This window comes from Neoarius graeffei, chromosome 7 (genome assembly GCF_027579695.1).
Source record: "Neoarius graeffei isolate fNeoGra1 chromosome 7, fNeoGra1.pri, whole genome shotgun sequence".
Lineage (NCBI taxonomy): Eukaryota > Metazoa > Chordata > Actinopteri > Siluriformes > Ariidae > Neoarius > Neoarius graeffei.
Window position 1 is genome coordinate 6793363 of NC_083575.1, and position 23212 is coordinate 6816574.

The window sequence follows — 23212 nt, forward strand, 5'->3', positions numbered from 1 at the left end:
GCAGCAATAACTGCAACTAAACGTTTGCGGTAACTGTTGATCAGTCCTGCACACCGGCTTGGAGGAATTTTAGCCCGTTCCTCTGTACAGAACAGCTTCAACTCTGGGATGTTGGTGGGTTTCCTCACATGAACTACTCACTTCAGGTCCTTCCACAACATTTCGATTGGATTAAGGTCAGAACTTTGACTTGGCCATTCCAAAACATGAACTTTATTCTTCTTTAACCATTCTTTGGTAGAACGACTTGTGTGCTTAGGGTCGTTGTCTTGCTGCATGACCCACCTTCTCTTGAGATTCAGTTCATGGACAGATGTCCTGACATTTTCCTTTAGAATTTGCTGGTATCATTCAGAATTCATTGTTCCATCAATGATGGCAAGCCGTCCTGGCCCAGATGCAGCAAAACAGACCCAAACCATGATACTACCACCACCATGTTTCACAGATGGGATAAGGTTCTTATGCTGGAATGCAGTGTTTTCCTTTCTCCAAACATAACGCTTCTCATTTAAACCAAAAAGTTCTATTTTCGTCTCATCCGTCCACAGAACATTTTTCCAACAGCCTTCTGGCTTGTCTACGTGATCTTTTGCAAACTGCAGACGAGCAGCAATGTTCTTTTTGGAGAACAGTGGCTTTCTCCTTGCAACTCTGCCATGCACACCATTGTTGTTCAGTGTTCTTCTGATGGTGGACTCATGAACATTAACATTAGCCAATGTGAGCGAGGTCTTCAGTTGCTTAGAAGTTACCCTGGGGTCCTTTGTGACCTCGCCAACTATTACACGCCTTGCTCTTGGAGTGATCTTTGTTGGTCGACCACTCCTGGGGGGGTTAACAATGGTCTTGAATTTCCTCTATTTGTACACAATCTGTCTGACTGTGGATTGGTGGAGTCCAAACTCTTTAGAGATGGTTTTGTAACCTTTTCCAGCCTGATGAGCATCAACAATGCTTTTTCTGAGGTTCTCAGAAATCTCCTTTGCTCGTGCCATGATACACTTCCACAAACATGTGTTGTGAAGATCAGACTTTGATAGATCCCTGTTCTTTAAATAAAACAGGGTGCCCACTCACACCTGATTGTCATCCCATTGATTGAAAACACCTGACTCTAATTTCACCTTCAAATTAACTGCTAATCCTAGAGGTTCACATACTTTTGCCACTCACTGATATGTAATATTGGATCATTTTCCTCAATAAATAAATGACCAAGTATAATATTTTTGTCTTATTTGTTTAACTGGGTTCTCTTTATTTACTTTTAGGACTTATATGAAAATCTGATGTTGTTTTAGGTCATATTTATGCAGAAACAGAAAATTCTAAAGGGTTCACAAACTTTCAAGCACCACTGTATATCGAACATGAAAAAATATTTTTAACTTTGAAATCATGAATTGACACAGAGGAGTCGAGGTTGGAGGAGGCAGCCATTTTGAGATTGTGGGCAACTATAAACCAATCAGAATCTTTCGTTAATGCGCCTCCCTCTGATCTGTGACGTCACTGGGCCCATGAAAACAGTGTTTACAAGCAGATCACTGTGATTAGGAGTCCCGGCGGGTGGCTTGTATTTGATTCGTTTATATCCCGACCTTGTCAGCTGTCAGATTTATGTTCATGGACCCAGTAAGCTGGTAAATAATATTTATTTATTTTTTTCTTTACCAAATTCTAACAGAAAACGAGAGCGCCCGAAAGGGAAAACCGAGTCGAGCCGCTTCGCACATGCGCAGTAGGCTTGGTAGGACAAATCCAAATAGGAGTCATTCAGGATTCAGCCATGTTTTTGCTCCGTGTTTTTACTCGACCAAAATTCTACAGTATTATGAGCTTTAAGTTGCATAAATAAAACCATTTGGTGAAACTTTGAAGAAGCGATTGTACTGGTTTTTTACCTGATCACCATGAAGCACTGAAGAGTTCTTTTCAGTGGCGGGCCGCATGACGTCACGCAGTAGATCAATATGGCGGAACGCATCTTCGCTGAGCTCAGCGCAAGCCCATATTATTAAAAGTTAAAAGATACTGTTATGCGGTCTGTTCTTTCTCTATAAATTCCATGATCGATTACTTTATATATTTATCTATCTATTTGTGGCGATTTTGTACAAAAGTTGCCTTTTCCTTTAATATCTGTGAAAATGAAAAGTTGTTTAAATCTGCGCTGCATTTAGGACGTCCTGCTTACAGTCTCCGAGTTTCAGATGTTAAATAATTAAAAATGGAACATTTTTGTCCAAAATCATGTCGCTTGTTTAAGATTAATCATCATAAATATTTATATTTAAAACGTTTTGTGCACGTAAGTCATCTGGAGCAGAAGGACGTCCGGCTGAAAAAGATTATAAACGCGCTCGCTGTAAAGCCTCGTGCACTCTGGACTGAACTCCAGCTGAAGGATCGTCTCTCGTATGACCAGGTTTCCTGCTGACTGACGATTCAGTCGTCTTGCATAAACACTCATCTCTTCTTATGTAAGATCATCGAGTGTGCGCCTCCAAGACTTAATCCTTAAAGGTCATTCATCTCTGCGACTTCTTAAAACACAAGCTTTATTTCCCGTCAGCAATAAGGATAACGCGGGTGAACTTTATTTATGACACAGATCCGGGCAAAGGGCTGCATCGGAAAGCTTGACAAAGGTCACGACTTTGTGTTGAAATGGCTTCAGTGCCTAATAATCTCCTGTTAACTCCGTTGGATGACGCTAAAGTGCACTTGGTGGCACAATAAAGCCCTCACAAAACAACTGAAACATGTTGGCTGACGTTTGATTTGCTTTATAAAAGCAAAGCCAAGCGTTATTCTTCAATTCCACTTTGTACCCAAAAAAGTATAAAATAAAATGAACGCAGTGGCGTGGAGAAACCCGAGACCCAGCAGGTTTTCTCGCAGCTCATCAGCACACGACTGGCAAGTGGGCGAGGCATAATAATCTAATTTTACTCAGCGTGTAATATATTGTGCGATGATGCATCATGAGACAAATTTATGACAATCATGATTAAATCAAGCTGTGTAATCTTAGTTTTTATTATTCGCTGTAATTGCGCTGCTTCAACACCAGAGGGCATACGAGAGCAGGAATACGCGTTTCTTCACCTTTGGCGGAAGTAACACAGCTCTAATGCCGCAAATAAAAAATAGATCCAAAACGTGAAAACGGCTGTGTGATTCTACGAAATTAAATTAAAGCCGTACTGCCTTTCAGATTTTTCAAGTGTAGGTCATAAAAAGAATTTTCCCCGACACCCAGTTATTTTTGTTTAGTGGACCGAAAGCTACCGAATTTGAATCACAGACTTCCAATTTTTTTTTTCGTTTAAACAGAACAGTCAATGAATTTCAAACCACGTGGCCCTAAATTCCGTGCCATTTTTTCCTGCTTCACCACGAACCAATTCAAGATACGTCGTCACGCATAACATCACGTGGTGGGCTTTCCCCGTTCGTGCAAGGCATTGTGGGATACAAATTTGAAACAGGAGAGAAAAATGAAGGACGTGAGCGTGAGAATGAAACGTGAAAGAGCGACTACAGTAACGGAAGGCGAGAAAAGACGTTATGTTATATATGAAGGAAAGGAAACGCAGGACCAAACTAATAAATATCGGCGCTCAGCGAGCACCTCGGTGTGATCAGCTGTTTGTTTCGCAACAGAATGATGGAACTGGCAGTGCACGCTCAAAGGGAAACCTGTAGATGCACACACGGACTTCCTCTGTCTGCTTGACTGAGCAAAGCGAGCGATTTCATGCACATTATTTGCTTTAATCCCTTCAAATTAAATAACTTCCCAGCCACAGAATGGCCTGATATTTTGTGAGATATTACAGAAATAAACACATCAGCGTGAACTAACTTTCACCGATTTTATAAAATGAATGGCCGTCTAGCTTTGAAAAAAAAAAAAAGAAATGCGAGCTCTTTTTACAGACTGCTGAAAGATAAATAAAAGAGAAGCAAATGGAGGCGGAACAAAATGTTCATACGTTTATGAAGAAAAGGCCTTCGTTATTAACTCCGAAAACCCAGGACTCGTATATTGTCCTCCAACCTTTATAAACGTGGGGAAATAACTCTTGTTGGTTCTTAAAATGAAGCAAAAGCTTTGAGTTGGAGCGACGGCGCATTTAAAAATGACAAAACACGAAAAAACACACGAGATGAGATTGTATTCGGTTTCACACCATGAATTTTTCGCATCCTTCCATCATGATGTCCTGAAAATCCTTTTCCAGACGCCATCCAATCAAGATGTACCGAAGCGTGCACCACGAGACCAAACACGCAATTCAGTCGTCGTGCGAAACAAAACTGTCCTTTGGATCCTTCAGCCAAAAATATATACAGTGGAGGATTGAACACGTGAACGGAAATTTATTTCATGCTCGGTCATTGTTTGCGGTGACGGATTCAATATGCTTCCTGTCTGAAAGATCGAATCCTTGACAGTGCTCAGGTGGGATTTTGGCTCGTTCTTCTCCACAAACAAATAGGGCTGGGTAAAAAAATCGATTTTGGATCGATTTCATTTAAATTTCGCACTATCGATTCACAGGGCATGAGATCAAGGTTTTTTTTTTTTCCACAACACAATCTCGTGTGTTGTGCGATTTTCCTCCCTCAGCCGTCTCGTGCGTGATGATGCAGCTGCGCAGTCGTACGTCGTGACGTTCAAGCACGCACACAAAATGGCTGAGGCCAGAGCCGTGGCTGAGGCAGGGAAAACACCGCTCGGCAAGCCGTCTCAAATGAAATCTGACGTGTGGAATCATTTCAAATTTAAAACGACAAAGGACGAAGAGCTTGATAAAACCAAGGTAGTTTGCAAGATATGCCAAGCAGAGCTCAGTTACTGTAGGAATACTACAAACCTCAGAAACCACCTGACAAGGTACCGCACTACGCTAACCTTAGCTTCCGACAACAAGCCGCCCGGAGCAAAACAAAAGAAACTGAAGGACCTGCTAGCATTACCGTCAGAGTCTCCGCGGGCCATAAAGATAACCGAGGCCATCGCGACTTTTATTTGCAGAGATTTACGCCCATACTCGGTAGTGGAAAATGAAGGATTCAGGCAGCTCATTCAGGTACTCGAACCACACTACGTTATGGTGCAACGTAAACATCTGACTGAAACTGTGATACCCACGATGTATACATCTGTGAAAGACGCGATACGAATGAAAACGCAGTCAGCAAACAGAGTCGCTATCACGTGTGACACCTGGACATCGCTGTCAACGCAGTCCTATTTTCCACTGCGGGTGATATCGTCACTGCCAAAAGGAGCTGCATCACCCCAGAACACGTCAATGAGCTCCTTTTCCTCAACAAGAATCTCTCAGTCGCTTAAGTGCGACGGTTTAAGTTTACTGTCTTCGTTTTGTTAATATTAATACTTTTGTTAATATTTTTTCACTTAATACAATTTGCTGCAATGTTCATTTGCACTTTTTTTAATTACAGGAAGATAAGACAGTTTTGTTTACAGTTACGTGTGAACTGTCAAATTTACAAAATAAAGACGTGTATTTTGCAACGCATTGTATGGAGATATTTTCATTATTTAAGAGCAGATTGAATTGATTCAGATCGAATCGAATCGTGATTAATCAATTTAAAACCCTAAGAATCGATTTATTTGGGCAGGTAAGGCCCCGGTCACACCGCCCGAACTTTGCTGGAGCGTTCCTTGAACGGTAGGGAGGGGGGGCTGAATTTCGACAACGCTCGTCACCGCGCACAAAATGGGAAAAAATTCGAAAACACGGGCGTTGGCTTAGCGGTGCACCGCTGAAGCCGGCGTTGGTTTAGCGGTAGCGAGCGTTGGTTTAGCAGTGATGCGAGCGTTGGTATAGCGGCGTTCTGCGCATGCGGGCTTTGGCTCGGCGGGGGTATAAAGTTGGTTTAGCACCAATCATAGCAAGTCTCTCAGCATCCATGGTGATACAGTTTTACTGTAACTTTGAGCAAATTCGATATAGATGAGGTCTGAACTCAACGGCAGCTCGATTCCAAATGAGCTCCTGGTCCATTTCTCCCCGTATTTATAGCCAAATTCTGGTCCCGCTCCGACACCTCTATACCAACGCCAAACCAAAGTTCATCGCCGCCATGGATAGCTGCTTCAACGCCCGACACCGTTCCAGCAACCCCGTGTCCGCTCGTAAAACACTTACAACCGCTCCACCGAAGTTTGTGCAACGTTTAATCGCCGCCCGGGCAACACTGGCGAAGCAGTGGTGGTCCAGCGTTCAAGATTTCTGCGTTGGCCTAGCGGACCCAAGCGTCCACGAACTTGCATCTAGCGGTGCCAAACTTTGACTGGGCGTTGGTGGAGCGGGGGTGAACTTTGCCGGGGCGGAAAATTGCCCCCTCCTCACCGCTCGCAATATTTTGTGCAGCTCAAAACTTTCGGAGCGGTAGGAGGGCCCCTCGAGAAACATCAGCGGTGGCCGAGCGTATACGGCGTTGCTTTAACGGGGGCCAACTTTTGTTAAACGGTGGTGAACGGTTACGAGCGGTGATGAATTTTTTTCACCGCTCCAGGAACGCTCCAGCAAAGTTCGGGCGGTGTGACCGGGGCCTAAACCCCCTCGTATTTCTAAAGCCCATTTGCAGAAGAATGTAAAAAGTGGGGGTCTCGGCCTCCCTGTTTTTAGGCATTATTACTGGGCTGCAAATGCAAGAGCTCTTATTTTTTGGAATGGGGCTTTGCCTTATGATGACTGTTCATCTCCACTCTGGCTAAAAATTGAATCCATGTCGGTGTCACAAACTTCGCTCTCAGCATTGCTTTTTTCAATTTCACAATCATCCCATAAACTATTTGGTTACAACTTCATTCTTAATAATTCTCTGAAGATATTGAATCAAATTAGAAAAGTCCTTGAATTACCAAATGTTTCGATAAATGCCCCAATAACAGACAATCACTTGTTTAAACCAGGCTTGATGGATGGGGTGTTTTTGGACTGGAGAGAGAGAGAGAGAGAGAGAGAGAGAGAGAGAGAGAGAGAGAGAGGCCTACATTGCATATCAGACTTTTACATTGATAACAATTTTGCTTCTTTCCCTCAGCTCCAGGCGAGACCTTCCTCAATCACATTTTTATCCATATTTACAGGTCAGACACTTTGTAAAGGAACATATTTCAGATTTCCCAATAAGACCACAAAATTATAACTTTTATGATACACTTCTCTTACAACCAAATTCCAAACATTTGATTTCCCGCTTCGTCGTTGCTTTTGAGACATCAGCGAGTACTAGTTATCTCAGGGATACATGGGAAAAAGAACTGGGAGTTCCACTGTCAGATGAAATATGGGAGGAGAGCCTGTCCAATGTAAGGAAGTGTTCTATAAACTCTAGATATCGGTTAATTCAATTTAAAGTCATACATAGACTGCATTATTCTAAAATTAAACTTAATAGAATATTTGAATCGGTGTCTCCCATGTGTGATAGATGTAACAGAGCCGAAGGTTCACTCGCACATTTATTCTGGTACTGTCCTGTACTGGACAACTTTTGGAGTGACATATTTAATTGGTTCTCTAAGCAATATAAAACAAATATTCAACCAGACTGTAACCTGGCCATTTTTGGTTCCTCTGAAAAGACATCGACCCTTCCTTCCTTCCTACTGTAAGCAGGTTCTCAAAACAGGCATGGTAGCAGCCAAAAAACTGATATTACTTAACTGGAAATCTCCATCTTCCCCATGTTTTAAGAGGTGGCTCAACGAAATGGTTTGGGTTTCTAGGATGGAACAGATTCGCTTTAGCAGAAGGAACTCACCAAAGTATTATGAAAAAGCATGGAAACCATTCTTGGATTTACTTGATGAGGCCTAAATGACCAGTTTGTGATTTGGGCTGCTGTGTGGGATTGGTAATAGTTTTATTTCTGTATTTTTCTTTGTATTGACCAAGGTTCTGATCTTTCTCTCAGGTTTTTTTTTTTTTGTTCTGTCTCTTTTTGTGTATGTGTGGTTGTTCTGTCTTGATTTGTTTTATTGTACCTATAGAGATCTTGCAGTCACGTGACCGGAAAGTACACAACCGCCATCTTGTCGGTCAAAAACACCGCTGAATACTGCTGCACTCGTGTACAGAATGGATCAATTTCAACTGACGGACTACACAGCTCATTTTTCTAATGAACAGATAACTAGATATATGTCTAAAATAAACGACCTACAGATTAGTGACCCTTATGGCTTACCGGACAGAGTTTTCACGACCGGATTTTGAACTGCCAGCGGAATACCCGGACGTGTATAATTACCTCATTAACTTTCCCTCGCTGTTCAGTGGTGAAGCACTGCGTGCTTATAAATCTCTGGACAGTTATCTTTACAGAAATTCAGGATTTGTCAGCGACTCAGATGTGGCATCTTGTAAACAAGAATCCTCATTGGATGGGTAAGTCACTTAAGTTTTTTTTTTTTTGTAAGTCACTTAAGTATTGAGTATAGCACTGACCAGCCGATTATAGAATAGAATAAGGTAATTCCAGCTGTAATTCCAAATCGTCCGTCTTGGTTACATGGATCTGGCGTTGGAGAGGTAGAGGCTTGGCAGTGGAGATTTGAGTGGCTGTTTTCTGAGCTTAGTCAACAGGCCGTCTCTGCAGCCTCGCTTTTGCTTCCGCTCCCGGCGCGGCCTCCTTCGCTTTGCTTCCGATAACAATCCACGGAGACCCCGCTGGTCTCGCTATCTCGTCCGGAATGTTGTGCATGCGATGGAAATCGCTACAAACCGTCATTTTCTGCTGGAAACCAATGTCCAGTAAGTCCATACGGCTGTAGTGGATATTGAAGTCCGGTACAGACGAACAACACGCAAAAATACACACAAAAAACATAAAAAACGTGCACAGGTAGGGAGAGCTTGTAGCCGCAGCCGTTGTAGTAGAATTGTATATAGTAGGGTTTTCCAGAAGAAAAGGTGGAAGTAAAAGCAGAAGTAGAAGGCGGAATATGGCGTTTGACCTACAAGATGGCGTCTGTCACAATCTGGATCGGCTGTGACGTCACATGCAAGTGCTCCATAGGTATGTATGTTAAGCTGAAAAAGTGAAATTGTGAAAATAAAGTATTAAAAAAAAAAAACCCTAAGAATCGAAATCGAATCGATCTAGGAAATTGACTGTGATACCCAGCCCTACAAACAAACAAACAAACAAACAAACAAACAAACAAAACAAACAAACAAACAGTCTTTAAATGAAAAGGTGAATCTTGAGCTTCAGTTCATTCTTAGGGGTGTGTGATATTACTGATATACCGATATATTGCAATACGTTAATAGTATCAGTGATCGCATTACATGAACTAGTATTGATGAATCAAAAATATTTCATATTCGCATAAAAAGGTTTGAAATTTATCACTTACATGCATGAGCCCCGAGAGAAATCTATCTAACTTGAGACAAATTGCCGATCATTTGATCCAACAATCTGAAAATAAAACGACGTTGAACTCACCGAACTAAATAAAAACAACTAGCGGAGTGAAAATGGATGCGTAGTCGCGACTCCTCTTCTTTAGTTTTTTGGCAGTTGGCAAACAGCAAATTCGTGCATTCCCGCCACCAACTGGGAGGGAGTGTGGATCAACACTAAAGTCGCAATTATTTTTACGACGCTTACCGTTTACAAGCGTAAATCAAAAGATACAGATCTAAAGGCGCGAACTACAGCACAACATACAAGATTATGAAAATACGACCGCTAACAGCGAGAATACAACGCCGGATCAAGGCCGAATAAAACCACGTGCTGGAACGACCCCATGTTTCCAGCAGACACACAGAAAACAGTATACAAACACTGCCATACAAATGTTTTATAGCGCTAAACAACAAATACGCAAAGGCATTTAGAACGTCACCACCCGAAACTGGCACTAGTGAACCAAATATTATGAATTATTAGACATACGGAACACTTTTTCCATAGAATAAAAATGCGTTCTCTTCCCTTCTAGTGGGTTTATTGATGGCATGCAATATCATATCGCTTATCCTCCATGTATTACGCCGCTCTCCCCAGTGGATGAATGAATGAGCGTGAAACATTGTTACAACATTGCACGCTCTCACACATCGGAGCTCATGCGAAAATCCGATGGAAAAAAACTTACGCTGCGCATGCAGTCATTTCTTTGGCCGCCGGAAAAGAGAGAAGACGAGGCTAATCCAGGGCTTCTGCTCGGATTAGCCATGCTATACTTAAGCACTAAATAAGTGAACTAAAAACATAGCTGAACATCAAACTTCATTAGATATTCTTCACGCATATTTACAAGAGAAAAACATACCAACGGACATTGAAAAACTGGAAGAGAGACACGTTGGGAGATGTAAAACTTCCATGCTAGCGAGTGACAATTTGTAAACAAACATGGCCGTGATGTTCGCTTCATCAAAAAGTGGAAGATTTTGAGAGAATTTTGGCTGCCAGGTCGCGCCGCTGTGTGTAGCTGTTGATGTTGACTTTAAAAGTAACTCAGTAAATTACACAGGGAAAATAATAATAAATAATAATAATATTCAGCTTGACTGTGCCAACACTGGCCTGCGCCAACATTACACCAGCTGGAAGGTAACTGGACTGCCACACTAACAGCACCAAGTCACGGGTAAGCTCACGCTGGCCTTCGAGAATTCTGATATGAAGAGTGTGTGTGTGTGTAATAATAATAATGGCTTTTTTCCGTGGTATAGATAGTTTTCACATGACGTCACAGAGTCGGGGATTCCCTAGTGGTGGCCATCTTGCGGGTCAAGCTTACCGTACTGGAGCACGAAGGCGAGCAAACAAAGAAACTCAGCATACAAAGGAGAAATCTATGGCTTGCAAGAATCAACTGCAAGGATTATCAGCCTTCCAAACACAGCAGAGTCTGCTCCGATCATTTTATAAGTGGTAAGTTGTTTAAATAAACAATCAATTGTGTTTAAGTTTGTTTTTGGAAACCAAAACATGTGTAAACAATCTCTGGAGGATGCCTAACTGTAATACCACTAATGAATGTAAAATTTGTCTTAAATCAACACGATATTACACACACACACATTTATATGCAGTGTTGAGAGCTCTAAAATTCCAATGTTTACATACCTTGGCTGTAATTAGGACACGACTGTCACTTGTTTTTATATGGTGGACTTCACGGACCCAGCCACAGACAAAATAATTGTACGACTCCAGCGACTTGTATGCTTTGAGGTCGTCAAGTGTGTAGGCACTTTTACTATTCACGAAATAGTTCACAATATCAGGGTATGATATGGATGGCAGCCCTGCATAGTCACTTGAAAATGCATCTTTGTCCACTTCGTAGGGGTCAATTCCCCCAATCAAGGCCAGTTTGGCTGCATACCGTTGTCGTGAGATGTCGTCCAATGTATCTATATACTTCCGTTTGCTTGATTTTGCCGACATTGATCTTTATTTTAGAAAACTGACTATATAACTTTATAAATTCATCCAAGATAACGTAGCCGGTAATAGCGATGGTCTGTTTTGTTTGCCCCACAAGATAGCGGCTGGAGGGCGTTCCCCAGAATGCCGTGACGTCAGTGAAAACTATCTATATCAGATATATTCCATTCGGCTCCTCGTCTTCGACTCATTCAATATCATGCTAGTTGAAGGGAATATATCTGATACACCACTCAACACCAGCCAATATTATTAAATTATTATCCATACAGGACACTTTTTCGACGGAATAAAAACGTGTTCAATTCCCTTCCAGCAGGTTTCATTCATTTGGTTTGATATTGTTAGCATATCGCTTAAGGGTTGTTTTACAATCAGGGTACGCAAGCTAAAAATCACACAACACTTATTATCTTCAATATCAAAAGGCTTGACTAAATAAACTTGGTTGTTTATTGTAGCCCTGTGATAGCTCTATTTACCATGCAAAAAAAATTGGTGATAACGTTATTTTTGGTGAATGTATGGCAATATATGTCATATTTAGCAAAATTACTCGTGTCATTTAGAAAAAGTGCTTTTTTGACCACAGGTAGCTCCAAAAGGGGATGCACTTACATCATTCTTTATACCATAAAACACATATTTGGTTCCATGTCATTGGAAACATAGTTAAGTTTTAATGTTGAATGCCAGTAAGTTTTCAGACTCTTTTGATCAAATTAGTATGTAATTGTGTCAAAAAAATGTCCTCTCTGAGACAGCTAATTTTTCAATATAAAATAACATATCTAAAATGATTATTTTCATCCTAAAATGTGGTCAAGATATTGGGACATAAATATTAGAGACAACTAACACAAAGCTTACAGCCTTATATTTAAAAGCGCTATGGAAGTAGTGGATTCTGAATTGTCAAAAAAATAAAAAAAATAATATGTCCTCTCCGAGAATCACTTCATTTGTTTCTCCCATCTTATAGCAGATTACACAAAACTACCATACACACGTCAAAAAATTACCTGAAATCTGTTCTTTAACTTGTTCTTCACTTAAAAACTGGTACAAGAGCCAGTTTGAATCAGTTTGAATTTTGGACGCCTGTGACACAAACTTTGTACCCTGATTGTAAAACAACCCTTATCCTACGTGTATTACGTCACTCTACCCAATGGAGAATGAGCGTTGAATATAGTTTACGGTACTGTATGGTTGTCAAGACAACGTGACCTCACACGTTGGAGGCGCAAAACTTCCGCACTAGCAAATGAGCAACTGTGACAATTTGTACACAAACATGGCTGCCAGGTTTGCTTCGTTAAATACGGAAGATTTTGAGATAATTTTGGAAGAGAAAGACGCGTTCAACACCCCAAAGGAATGTACAATAATAATAATAATAATAATAATAATAATAATAATAAATAATGCTGGCTGGCTTTTTTTCCATGGCGTATCAGATATATTCCGTTCAGCTACACGTCTTCGACTTGATCAATATCGTGCTAGCTAAATGAAATATATCGGTTTTGTTTAAAATGTTTGCCTGAAACAAACCACATCACGGCCTACAAAAACTCGCCGTCCGACCTGCGGAAGCATATTGAGGTCTGTAAACGTTTTATTCCAAGAGAAAGCTTGCAACGAAGTTGTCTGTGCTTTTAGAGCTAGCGATAATGTGGCAATAGCTATGTAGTCTGGTTAGTCAAATGACTTTCTATGGATTTGCCCGCCAAGTTGTCGTCGCATTGTCCACGGCTAACGTTTACACATAGCTAGTTAACTTGGACACTATTAGTTAGCATGCAAAAACGGAGTTATGCTAACATGAATAGCGTTAACTTATCTGAAGTGCTTTCAGAAATGTTTTCGCATAATCTTGCCAAATAAAACAATGTAGAAATCTTTTCTAGTAGCGTTAGCTACCCAATATGATTTCGAGTTTGAAAAGATTTTGCTAGCATGTCAGGTGGAGTTTCACTGACTAACGTTAAACCACCATGATGCACAGCATGCGTTCATTTTGTGAATTTACATTTCTGTCTTTGGTAACGGCATTAGGTTTTGTAAGCGTTGTGGCAAGAATACAACGATGCGTTGACAGAAAATGTACTTTTAATACTTAAGTATTTTTAAAAGCAAGTACTCAAGTAAAAATTTGACTGGACAACTTTCACTTGTATCGGACTAACATTTGACCAGCGGGATCTGTACTTTGACTTAAGTAATGAAGTCGGGTACTTTGTCCACATCTGTGCCAGAGTCCCATGATGTATTGTTTAAGATAAATAACTTGTCTGCCATGACATCTGCGTTCAGAGCCAAGCGACTGTTTCTGATCATATCGTACGGTGTATCGCGAACCGTGTATCGCGATACACGTTGTATCGGAGCTGCATCGCCGATCCTCACCCCTAACCATTCTACAAATTGTCTCTTGGATCCAAGCTCGCTGACGGACTGGGCCGCCCCAACACCTTTACTTTCTTCCTGTAGAAACAAACGAGAGTCTTCTTTGCAGTGCGTTTTGGATCGTTGTCCTGCTGGAAAGCCCACCCACATCCTCCTCCTCCTCCAAGTGACTGGCAAGAGATTCTTCTCAACACTTTTCCAGAACATGACTCCATTCATTTTCCCCTTTGATAAATTGGATCCCCTGAGAAGAGACACCACACCGTCCCATGACGTTTCCACCACTGAACTTTCATGTCGATCTGATGTTTTTCAGGTCACAAGCAGAGCCAAACATGGTGCTTTTGGAGCGTTTGATTTTTTTTTTGAGCACACTACACTCTCCACTAATCTCCAAATGTTCTGTAGCAAATTTCAAACAAGCTTCAACATGCCTCATCATCAGTCATGGAGGCTCCTGGTGAGATGGAGAGAGAACGGAGACCACAGCTGTGGAACGCGTGGCCTATTCCTGCTTCCAGCTCTTTCTCGAGCTCCATTTTGGCCCTTTTCCACTACCCTTTTTCAGCTCACTTCAGCTCGCTTCAGCTCACTTCAGCCCGACACGGCTCGCGTTTCGACTACCAAAAACCAGCACGACTCAGCTCGTTTCAGCCCTGCTTAGCCCCTAAAACTCGCACCGTTTTGGAGTGGGGCTGAAGCGAGCCAAACCGTGCCGACTGAGGTTGGGGGCGTGAGCAGACACTCCCCTGTGCACTGATTGGTGAGGAGGCGTGTCCTCACATGCCCACACACGCCCCGCGAGCGCGCTGGGATCTGTAAACACTGCAAACCCGGAAGGAGAAGAATTATGAATTACGAGAATTTCTGAAGCCTTATGCGCCTCGCCTCATCTATACGCTCTTGCCAGTATCTGTTGGCGTTGTCGGTGACAACAAGCCACAGCACCAAGACCAGCCACACTAACGACTCCATGTCCTCCATGTTTATTGTTTACTATTCGGGTCGTGAGACTACCGCTTAAAAGCTCACTGAATCAGTGACATACAGAGCATAGTGGACGAGTTCGCGGAGCGCAAGGCTCGCCGTATGCCCTTCAAATAATGCGCGCAGTAGGCTATTGATGTTTTATTATGAGCCATGTACAGTATGTCGCCTAATGTTTTTTTGTTTCTGAGTTACATGTTCGTTTGAAGGACTTAATGTACTAAATAACATAGTTGCACCCTGTAGTGTTGAAATTGGTAAACACAGTGCATTCAGTGAGGTTTGCACCGCCCTCCTTTTATTTCTGACTCTTCCTGTCACCACTCTGAGCGCTCATTCGTATGCCCTTCAAATAATGTGCGCAGTATAGGCTATTGATGTTTTATTATGAGCCATGTACAGTATCCTAATGTTTTTTGTTTCTGAGTTACATGTTCGTTTGAAGGACTTGATGTACTAAATAACATAGTTGCACCCGGTAGTGTTGAAATTGGTAAACACCGCAGTTGCGGACATTTTGTAGCCTAAAATGATGTTATGATAAGCTTTAATAAAGGGCCCGGTCATTTGCCCCGCCCCCGGCCCGGCTCTGACTTGTTCCGCCACTGTCACTGATGTCACTGTTTGCGCTGCTTAACGACATCACATGACGTCCACCCACTTTCGCTAACTCCACCCAATGTGTCCACCCACTTCCAGCCAGCACGGTTCAGCGCGGTTGTAGTCGAAATGCAACTCCAACAGCCCCGCTCAGCTCGACTCAGCTCGACTCGGCACGGCACGGCTCAGCCGCGTTTGTAGTGGAAAAGCGGCATTTGTGTACTCCTTGGCTCTTGGGCGACCTTCTCATGAACATTCTGACTGCTCAGTAGGAAATCTGGTCCCGAGCTCCCGTGTGTGGTTAAATGATGTTCCTACCACTTGCAGATAATCCGAGGAACATTTCAGAGTTGAGAAATCCATCGGTAGCCGGTGCCCTAATGCCGTTTCTATTCTGCTCAACATTTCTTGTGAATCGCTTCACCAGACACGTTTCATCAAACTCTCACTTCCATCTTCCTGCAAACGTAGAACACTATCAGGAACGACATCATCAGCACGAAGCACGTCAGAGTTTCTGAAGGCCACACTTCGAGCGCTCACCAATCCGTTCCCAAAGCACCATGAATCAACATGCCATTCAATTTTACAATCCCGGTGAACATTTCCTGGATTGTCATGACGCACGCATGAGTCACACAGGGATGGAGGCTCTCCGTGCAACATGGCACATGCTGATTATATTTATTTAAAAAAAAAAAAGTGATACAACACTCTTGTGCGTTCCCATGAGACATCACACTGGATAACGACAACCACTTTGACAACTGACTGTGCCAGTGTTCTGGAGTCTGTGCTCCACAAAAAAATAAAAATAAAAAATTCATTTTCATTTCTAATAACATCAACCAACCAACCACCCAGACGAATCCACTTCACTCCATACAACACGTCTTCCCCAAGCAGCAGCGACGCACATCCTCTATCAAACGCCGTCGAGCTACTTTATGTCATGGATGAAACACACTGACGCGCCGGTCGAGCTAAAGGAGGGCGATATGACAAAAATATCACATCGTGACACTCCGATGTTTCAGCGATACGCAACACACGCACCTGCGGATCAGGCAGCAGAAAAACAGCAGGGTTTCATTTCAAAAGAGTTCGCCGAGACTTTTTTGAATGTCGACACAAGTCACATGTTTTCTCCCTCTCTCTCTTTCACTCGGTCTCTCTCTGGCTCTGCCCGTCTATCCCTCTTTTTCTGTCTCTCACTTTTGCTGTCTTTCATGCTGTCTCTCATTCACTCTGTCTCGCTCTCTCTTACTCACTTTAGTGCAATCATATGTGCTGTATTTTTTTTTTTTTTAATACACTATGTTGGAGTATAGGGCGGCATGGTGGTGTAGTGGTTAGCGCTGTCGCCTCACAGCAAGAAGGTCCAGGTTCGAGCCCCGTGGCCGGCGAGGGCCTTTCTGTGCGGAGTTTGCATGTTCTCCCCGTGTCCACGTGGGTTTCCTCCGGGTGCTCCGGTTTCCCCCACAGTCCAAAGACATGCAGGTTAGGTTAACTGGTGACTCTAAATTGAGCGTAGGTGTGAATGTGAGTGTGAATGGTTGTCTGTGTCTATGTGTCAGCCCTGTGATGACCTGGCGACTTGTCCAGGGTGTACCCCACCTTTCGCCCGTAGTCAGCTGGGATAGGCTCCAGCTTGCCTGCGACCCTGTAGAACAGGATAAAGCAGCTACAGATCATGAGATGAGATGTTGGAGTATAGAATGCGTGTTTTTTTTTAATTGTACGCTAAAGACTTGACGTCTGTCTATCTATCGCATTTTCTCCTTGATTTCCTTTCCTCTCTCTCCTATTCTCTCCTTCTTTCACTCTTTCCTTTTCTCTCTTTTCTCACTCCTTCATTCCCCCCAGGCTGCTCTGGGTGTGTTGTACGTCGCTCTGGATAACAGCGTCTGCAAAACGCCAGTAACGTTACGCATTTTTCTTAAGATCTAGTTGTTGGTTTTTTTTAAATGCCATTTAATTTATAAAACAAACAACTTAAAAACAACCTTGTGACAAAATTTAAAGACCAAATCAGCTTGGTCTGCTTAAAATAAATAAATAGACAGACAGACAGACAGATCATCTCAGAAAAATGGCAGAATTTATCCCGGTATTGAATCGTCAGGTCGCCCAGCTCAACTGCACACCGGAGAAGAAACTCATACTTTCACTTCAAGACTCGACACTGAATACTCGAAAAACATGAACTCCTGCTCTTCTCCATGGACATGAAAGGCTTCTCCTCAGTGTCAGCGGTGCCTCGTGGTGAATTTGCACATGACAGCGCTTGTGGTTTGTTGTCCATTGTGTCTAAATATAGTCCAGACTTTGAATAACAAAATTTATCACAAAAGCCGAGGACGTCGGAGCACCTTGATCTCTGGGATTATTCATCTTAATTTCTGGATCGATCTCATGAACTTCCATGTGGAAAAGGAGCCTCCTGCTTCACAACGGTGAACTTTTCAACACATGCAGGATTAAAAATAAATAAATCCCAGTGTCCTGTTTTTAATCCTTGCTGCTGTCGAGCTGAGGAAACGGTCTGTGATGGGGCGACCGATGCGTCAGTCGAACACACTGTTCTGGTGAAAGTCTTACGAGGTTCGTTACATTTAGTCAGACCCTCCAGGATTTCGCGATGTTGCGATTTGCAACTTCAACCAATCCCCGCGAATTCAGGGCGGTGTTGCAATTATATCCAATCACCACAACTTTCCCACAAATTTGACCAATCGTTGGCGTCGTCTTGAGGTGACGTCGACAAACTAACTTCCGCCTTACTTCCGTGTATACGTTCAAGAGAAGCAGCATGTCAGTGTTTATATAGGCTTAAATTCTGTTACTGAAAGTGTGTTATGTTTACAGTGAAGGACTGTGCGCACTTTATTTTTTTTACTTAATACAAGAAATTAATGGGTGCCAACATTTTTGCCAAAATGGTATTTTATTTTCCATTGTTTAGGCAGCTTCAGCATCATACTGTGAGATTCTGTTCAAATTGTTTTTTTTCTTCTATGAAGCCTGAGCCATTTATTTTATTAGTTTATAATTATTGTTTAATTTAGTCTTCAGGAGAGACTGCCTGCACACAGTACTAGCATTAATAGGTTTTTTTCTTACATGAAAGCTGAGGCATTTATATTATATTTTAAGGTAACTTCATGTTGTGCTGTGAGGTTCTCTGCACTTTAACTTTTGAACCAACAGGTGCATTTGGATAAGTAAAGCCTATTTTTCTGCATTTTTGTAGTCCTGGTAATCTTTTATATTGGTAAAGTTGTTTATAGGACCATTTCTCAGTGTCTTTGTTTTTTTAATCAACAGTTTTTCAGTAATAACTTAATATTTAACATATCACTCAATTTTAATCACAAAAAGAGAAAATCGCAACAATTTCTCGCAACTTTCACTTCCTCCCGCAATGTAATCGCAACAAAAACCTAAAAACCACCGCAACTTTCATCACAATTTTTTGGAAAACCCCCTGCAACATCAGACATTTTAGCCCACAACAATCACAAAAACGGCCCGTGAAATCCTGGGGGGGGGGGGGATTGATTTAGTGATCAAACAAAGCAAATTAAACAAATTATTCCTGGCTTGTGAGAACGCAGCGTGAATCAAGAATTTTCAACCAGCGATATTCAGGACACACGTTTTCTCTGTCAGAACGGCTTCTGAACTGAACTTCGGAAAACCGTGCGCCTTTCATGTTTCAGAGCAGTAGGAGGAGCCTAGCTGTCTGTTCAACAAAAAAGGCGGGGCTGCAAACAGCAAAGCATGGCTCACTTTTTCACGAGCACGGTGCGGTTTTCGCTGCAGGTGGATCGTACACAATGACATCGTCTTAAAGACTAAAATCACACTGATTTCAAAGCATGACTCGAGACTTATTTTGCTCAGAAAAACGCAGATGCCGGGATGCAGCTCCAACTCGGACCACTTTCACTTGCGTAAGCATCACTGAAAAATGTCGCTCGTACATCGGTTAAACCGAACACTGAATCGCACTTTGTTTCGTTTGTTTTCTGTTCATCCATCAATTCAAGAACACATTGAAAAATTTTTAAAAACACCCCAGGTGTCACATTTATCTCCCTGATTTGATTTAAAAAAAAAATTTAAATCTGGCGATTCAGAATTGACCCCAAGTGATTCAGGTTCCTGTCTGCGTGGAGTTTCACACGTTCTCCTCGTGGGTTCTTTGGTTTCCTCTCACCGCACAAACATATAACATTCGGCTGATTGGTGACAAAACGAGATTTGTGACGAGGAGGAGAACAAAACCCGAAGACACAGCCGTTTTCAAAATTCTTGAAAACGCTACAGGACAGAGTTTGAGATCTCAATCACTAGCTTCTTCGAATTCACATACAAACTTCTGACTGCAAAAACAGACGGACTCCACGGTGACGGACACGTCAGGCTGCGTCTTCAGCAGCCGTTTAAGGTGATTACTCAACAAGATCCTCGTACGATCTTGTCAGGATTCTCTATCAGATTACATGATGAAAGAGCTTTTTTCTTCCTATGAGCGTCCGTCCCTTCGTGTGGATTTGTAGATTGCTGTGCTGCTGTTGGTGGATTTTGGATGAGTGTTTGAGATTTCAATTAAAATTTAATCTGCAACAACAGAATTGGACCAAAAATCGGACACATGGCCAACATCATATTACAAGATTTTACCAGGCCTGAATTCTTGATCAGAAGTCAGAAGAGGCGTGGCTACATGGCAACAGGTGCCACCCTGAGAATCACCTCTGCCACCCCAACTCTCATCAGTTTCCCACCTGCTTTCATTTCAATCATAACTGCGTCGAACAACTACGAAACCAACATTCATACTTTCATCATGCATTTTGTACAGGAAAGCTGAGTTTCACATGAAACCTTCTCATGAGTTTATTCCGTATGTTTATCATCGTATTTCCTTTTGACACCAGAACTGAGAATGATACGGTGTTGTATCGCTTTCTGATGCCCCTTTTCCACCAAATCAGTTCCAGGGCTGGTTCGGGGCCAGTGCTTAGTTTGGAACCAGATTTTCTGTTTCCACTGACAAAGAACTGGCTCTGGGGCCAGAAAAACCAGTTCCAGGCTAGCACCAACTCTCTACTGGGCCAGAAGAAAGAACCGCTTACGTCAGCGGGGGGGTGGAGTTGTTAAGACCAACAACAATAACAAGACTGCAAAAAATTGCCATTTTTAAGCGACAAGAAGCAGCAGCTATACAAACGTGAAGTCATCCATTATTATAATAATTGTTGCTGCTGCTTCTTCCGTGTTGTTTTTGCTTCGATATTCGCGCCAAGGTTTATGCAAACGTAGCGACGTAACTGACGTATACAACGATGTAACTGACATGGCTTCCCTTAACACCCCAAGCTATGGAAAAGCAAACTGGTTCTCAGCTGGCTCGCAAGTTGAACGAGTTGTGAACCAGCCCTGGAACTGATTTGGTGGAAAAGGGGTATGAGACGCGCAGCCCTCCAAAACCCCCACCACCTTCCCTCCCTGCCTGTCTAATCCCAACAAACGCAACAGTCGTTTTGAAAACCTGCTAAATCTGAGGAACAGGGAAGACTTGTCAACTGTCGAGGAGTTCTCATCGCCGTCTGTCCACTTACACCAGGGCGATATCCAAATAATGAGACGACGCGTGTTTCTGGAGTGACGCCATGGACGTCGACATAAACCGACGGCGTATAAAGACAGGCTTGGGTTCTGGAATGGTGTGCGTTCCACTCTCAACGTCCGCAAGTCAATAAAACAGAACCCGCAAGTCAGAAGCCTCACTTTCTTTCACATGAACGAATTTCAGAACTCTCTCGCAAGTCAAGCAGTTGTCGGAAAAGCGAATGGTGAGAGAGAACACACACACACAGCTACTGGAGAGAGCAAGAGATGCGACATGTACCTCATCGGGGGCATCTTATTGGATGAACACAAGACTAGTACAGGATGAGTCATGAAAAAAAATTCAGTGTCCTGTGAGTGATGGACTAAAGGGAAAAAAAAAAAAAGAGTTCAAACAAAACATCTTGCATTCAAAATAGTGTCCTGTTCAAATAGTGTCCGACAAACTTTAATTGCACTCTATCAGAGTTTTTGGAGACACTTTAGTGACTAAATAAAAGGCCTGAAGAGCTGCAAAATCTTCCCTCACTGACAACTTGACAAGGCAAATTCTCCTCAGGCTGAATCCTAAACGCCCCCCTGCTGCCTATATAAGCGCACTACCCGACCTACAGGAACACCAGGCGGTATCCACCCTCTGTAGTGCACTCTCTCTCCATTTGGGATTCAAAAAAAAAAAAAGTGAGAGTTTTGCCTTCGATCTAAGCAGAGCTCGAGTTCCTGAGGCCTACACAGCCGATTAGCACACCTAGCAAACAAAATCACAAAACACATCCCAGCGCCATCAAAACACGGCCATAATCACATTATTTAACATGTTTCCTATCAGGTCATGATCATAACGAGCTTCTAGAAGCTTCGACGGACCTTTGGTTTGTTTTTATCCGTCCACACAGACACAGCTAACGCCGCTAACTCGCTAGCTGCCCGGTTCGCTATGGAGCAAAACATTAGCTGTTAATATAGTTTTTTTCCCCCCTTTCTTGTTTTAAACCAAGCACTTGTAAATAAAACAAAATGTGCTCGTCTCCTCACCACTGCGTTCATTTTGCTCACGAAGCAAAAACAAGAAAAAGAAACGTAATTATCTTAGCAGCCTGGCTAACTCGCTAGCATGCTAACCGAATTCCAGCTCGCGCCCTGCTAGCAAAAGGAAATGAAAACAAACCCAAGAAATAAATAAGGAAGTAAACAAAAACAATTAGTATACTTAAAAAAAACTAAATACATTTTTAAAAATATATATATATTTGTTTTACCTTTTGATCCTCTGTGTTTCGGTAGAACGAAGGAGGTGATTAGGAGGAGTGATCCCGTTTAAACACTTTTTAGTTAGTTAGTTTGTTTATTTATTTACGTCCTTTGCTTAAAAAAATATGTTCCCAATTCTGCTTAAATGTCCCGTTAGAAAGCAGACAAATGCAAAAAAATATATATATACACAATGCTGGCTTAAAAACTGCCAAGATGCCTGATACCATCTAGTGAAATAATCCTCCGTGTCCCATCAATGGATGCATTAAAAAAAAAAAAAGATGCGGTTAAAATAAACACATTTCCTGATGTTTGCTAGAAATCCCGTGTGTTTGGCCGTGCTTTCGTGCTTATTCTTCCTTCCCGGTTGTTTATTTATTTATTTTTCTTTCTTTTAATTTCTATTTAGGGCGAATAAATCGGTTCACCCTATTGTCAATATTGCTGGGCTGAGTCCATGGCACACATAACACACACAGATGGAGAACAAACATGCTGATTGGAGTGCCAACCCATACTGCACTCTGATTGGCCGGTTTAAAGATTAAGCGCAGTGCGATTGGATAACGTCGGCGTCAATCATGGAGGGGAAAAGGAACGCAGGATTAATATAGGTTGTCGAGTACAGGACGGGGGGGAAACCACACACACAACTCGCTGCTGTCAAGACGGAAAAAAGGTGGAAGAAAAAATCAAATGTGGAATGAAGTTCGACTTGAAGTGAGGCCAAACCCAGCAGTGTGTAACTGATTACAATGCGCGTTTTGTTCTGAAGAATCCCAGATATTTGATTCACTTGAGTGTGAAAACCACGCAAACTTTCACAAATTAACATTTGATGAGT

General features: G+C 42.3%; 1 protein-coding gene across 2 annotated transcripts in view; it reads right to left on the bottom strand.

Moving 5' to 3' along the window:
- Positions 1-22836, bottom strand: part of ppp2r5eb (protein phosphatase 2, regulatory subunit B', epsilon isoform b) — a 60040-nt gene extending 37204 nt beyond the window's left edge. The window contains exon 1 of one of the 2 annotated variants that reach the window (XM_060925243.1): positions 22374-22836. The gene's annotated coding sequence lies outside the window, so the exon portion shown is untranslated. Of the gene's footprint in view, positions 1-11151; positions 11443-22373 lie in introns of those variants that run through there. The other variant, XM_060925244.1, reaches the window with a different exon arrangement.
- Positions 22837-23212: the final 376 nt, after the last annotated feature.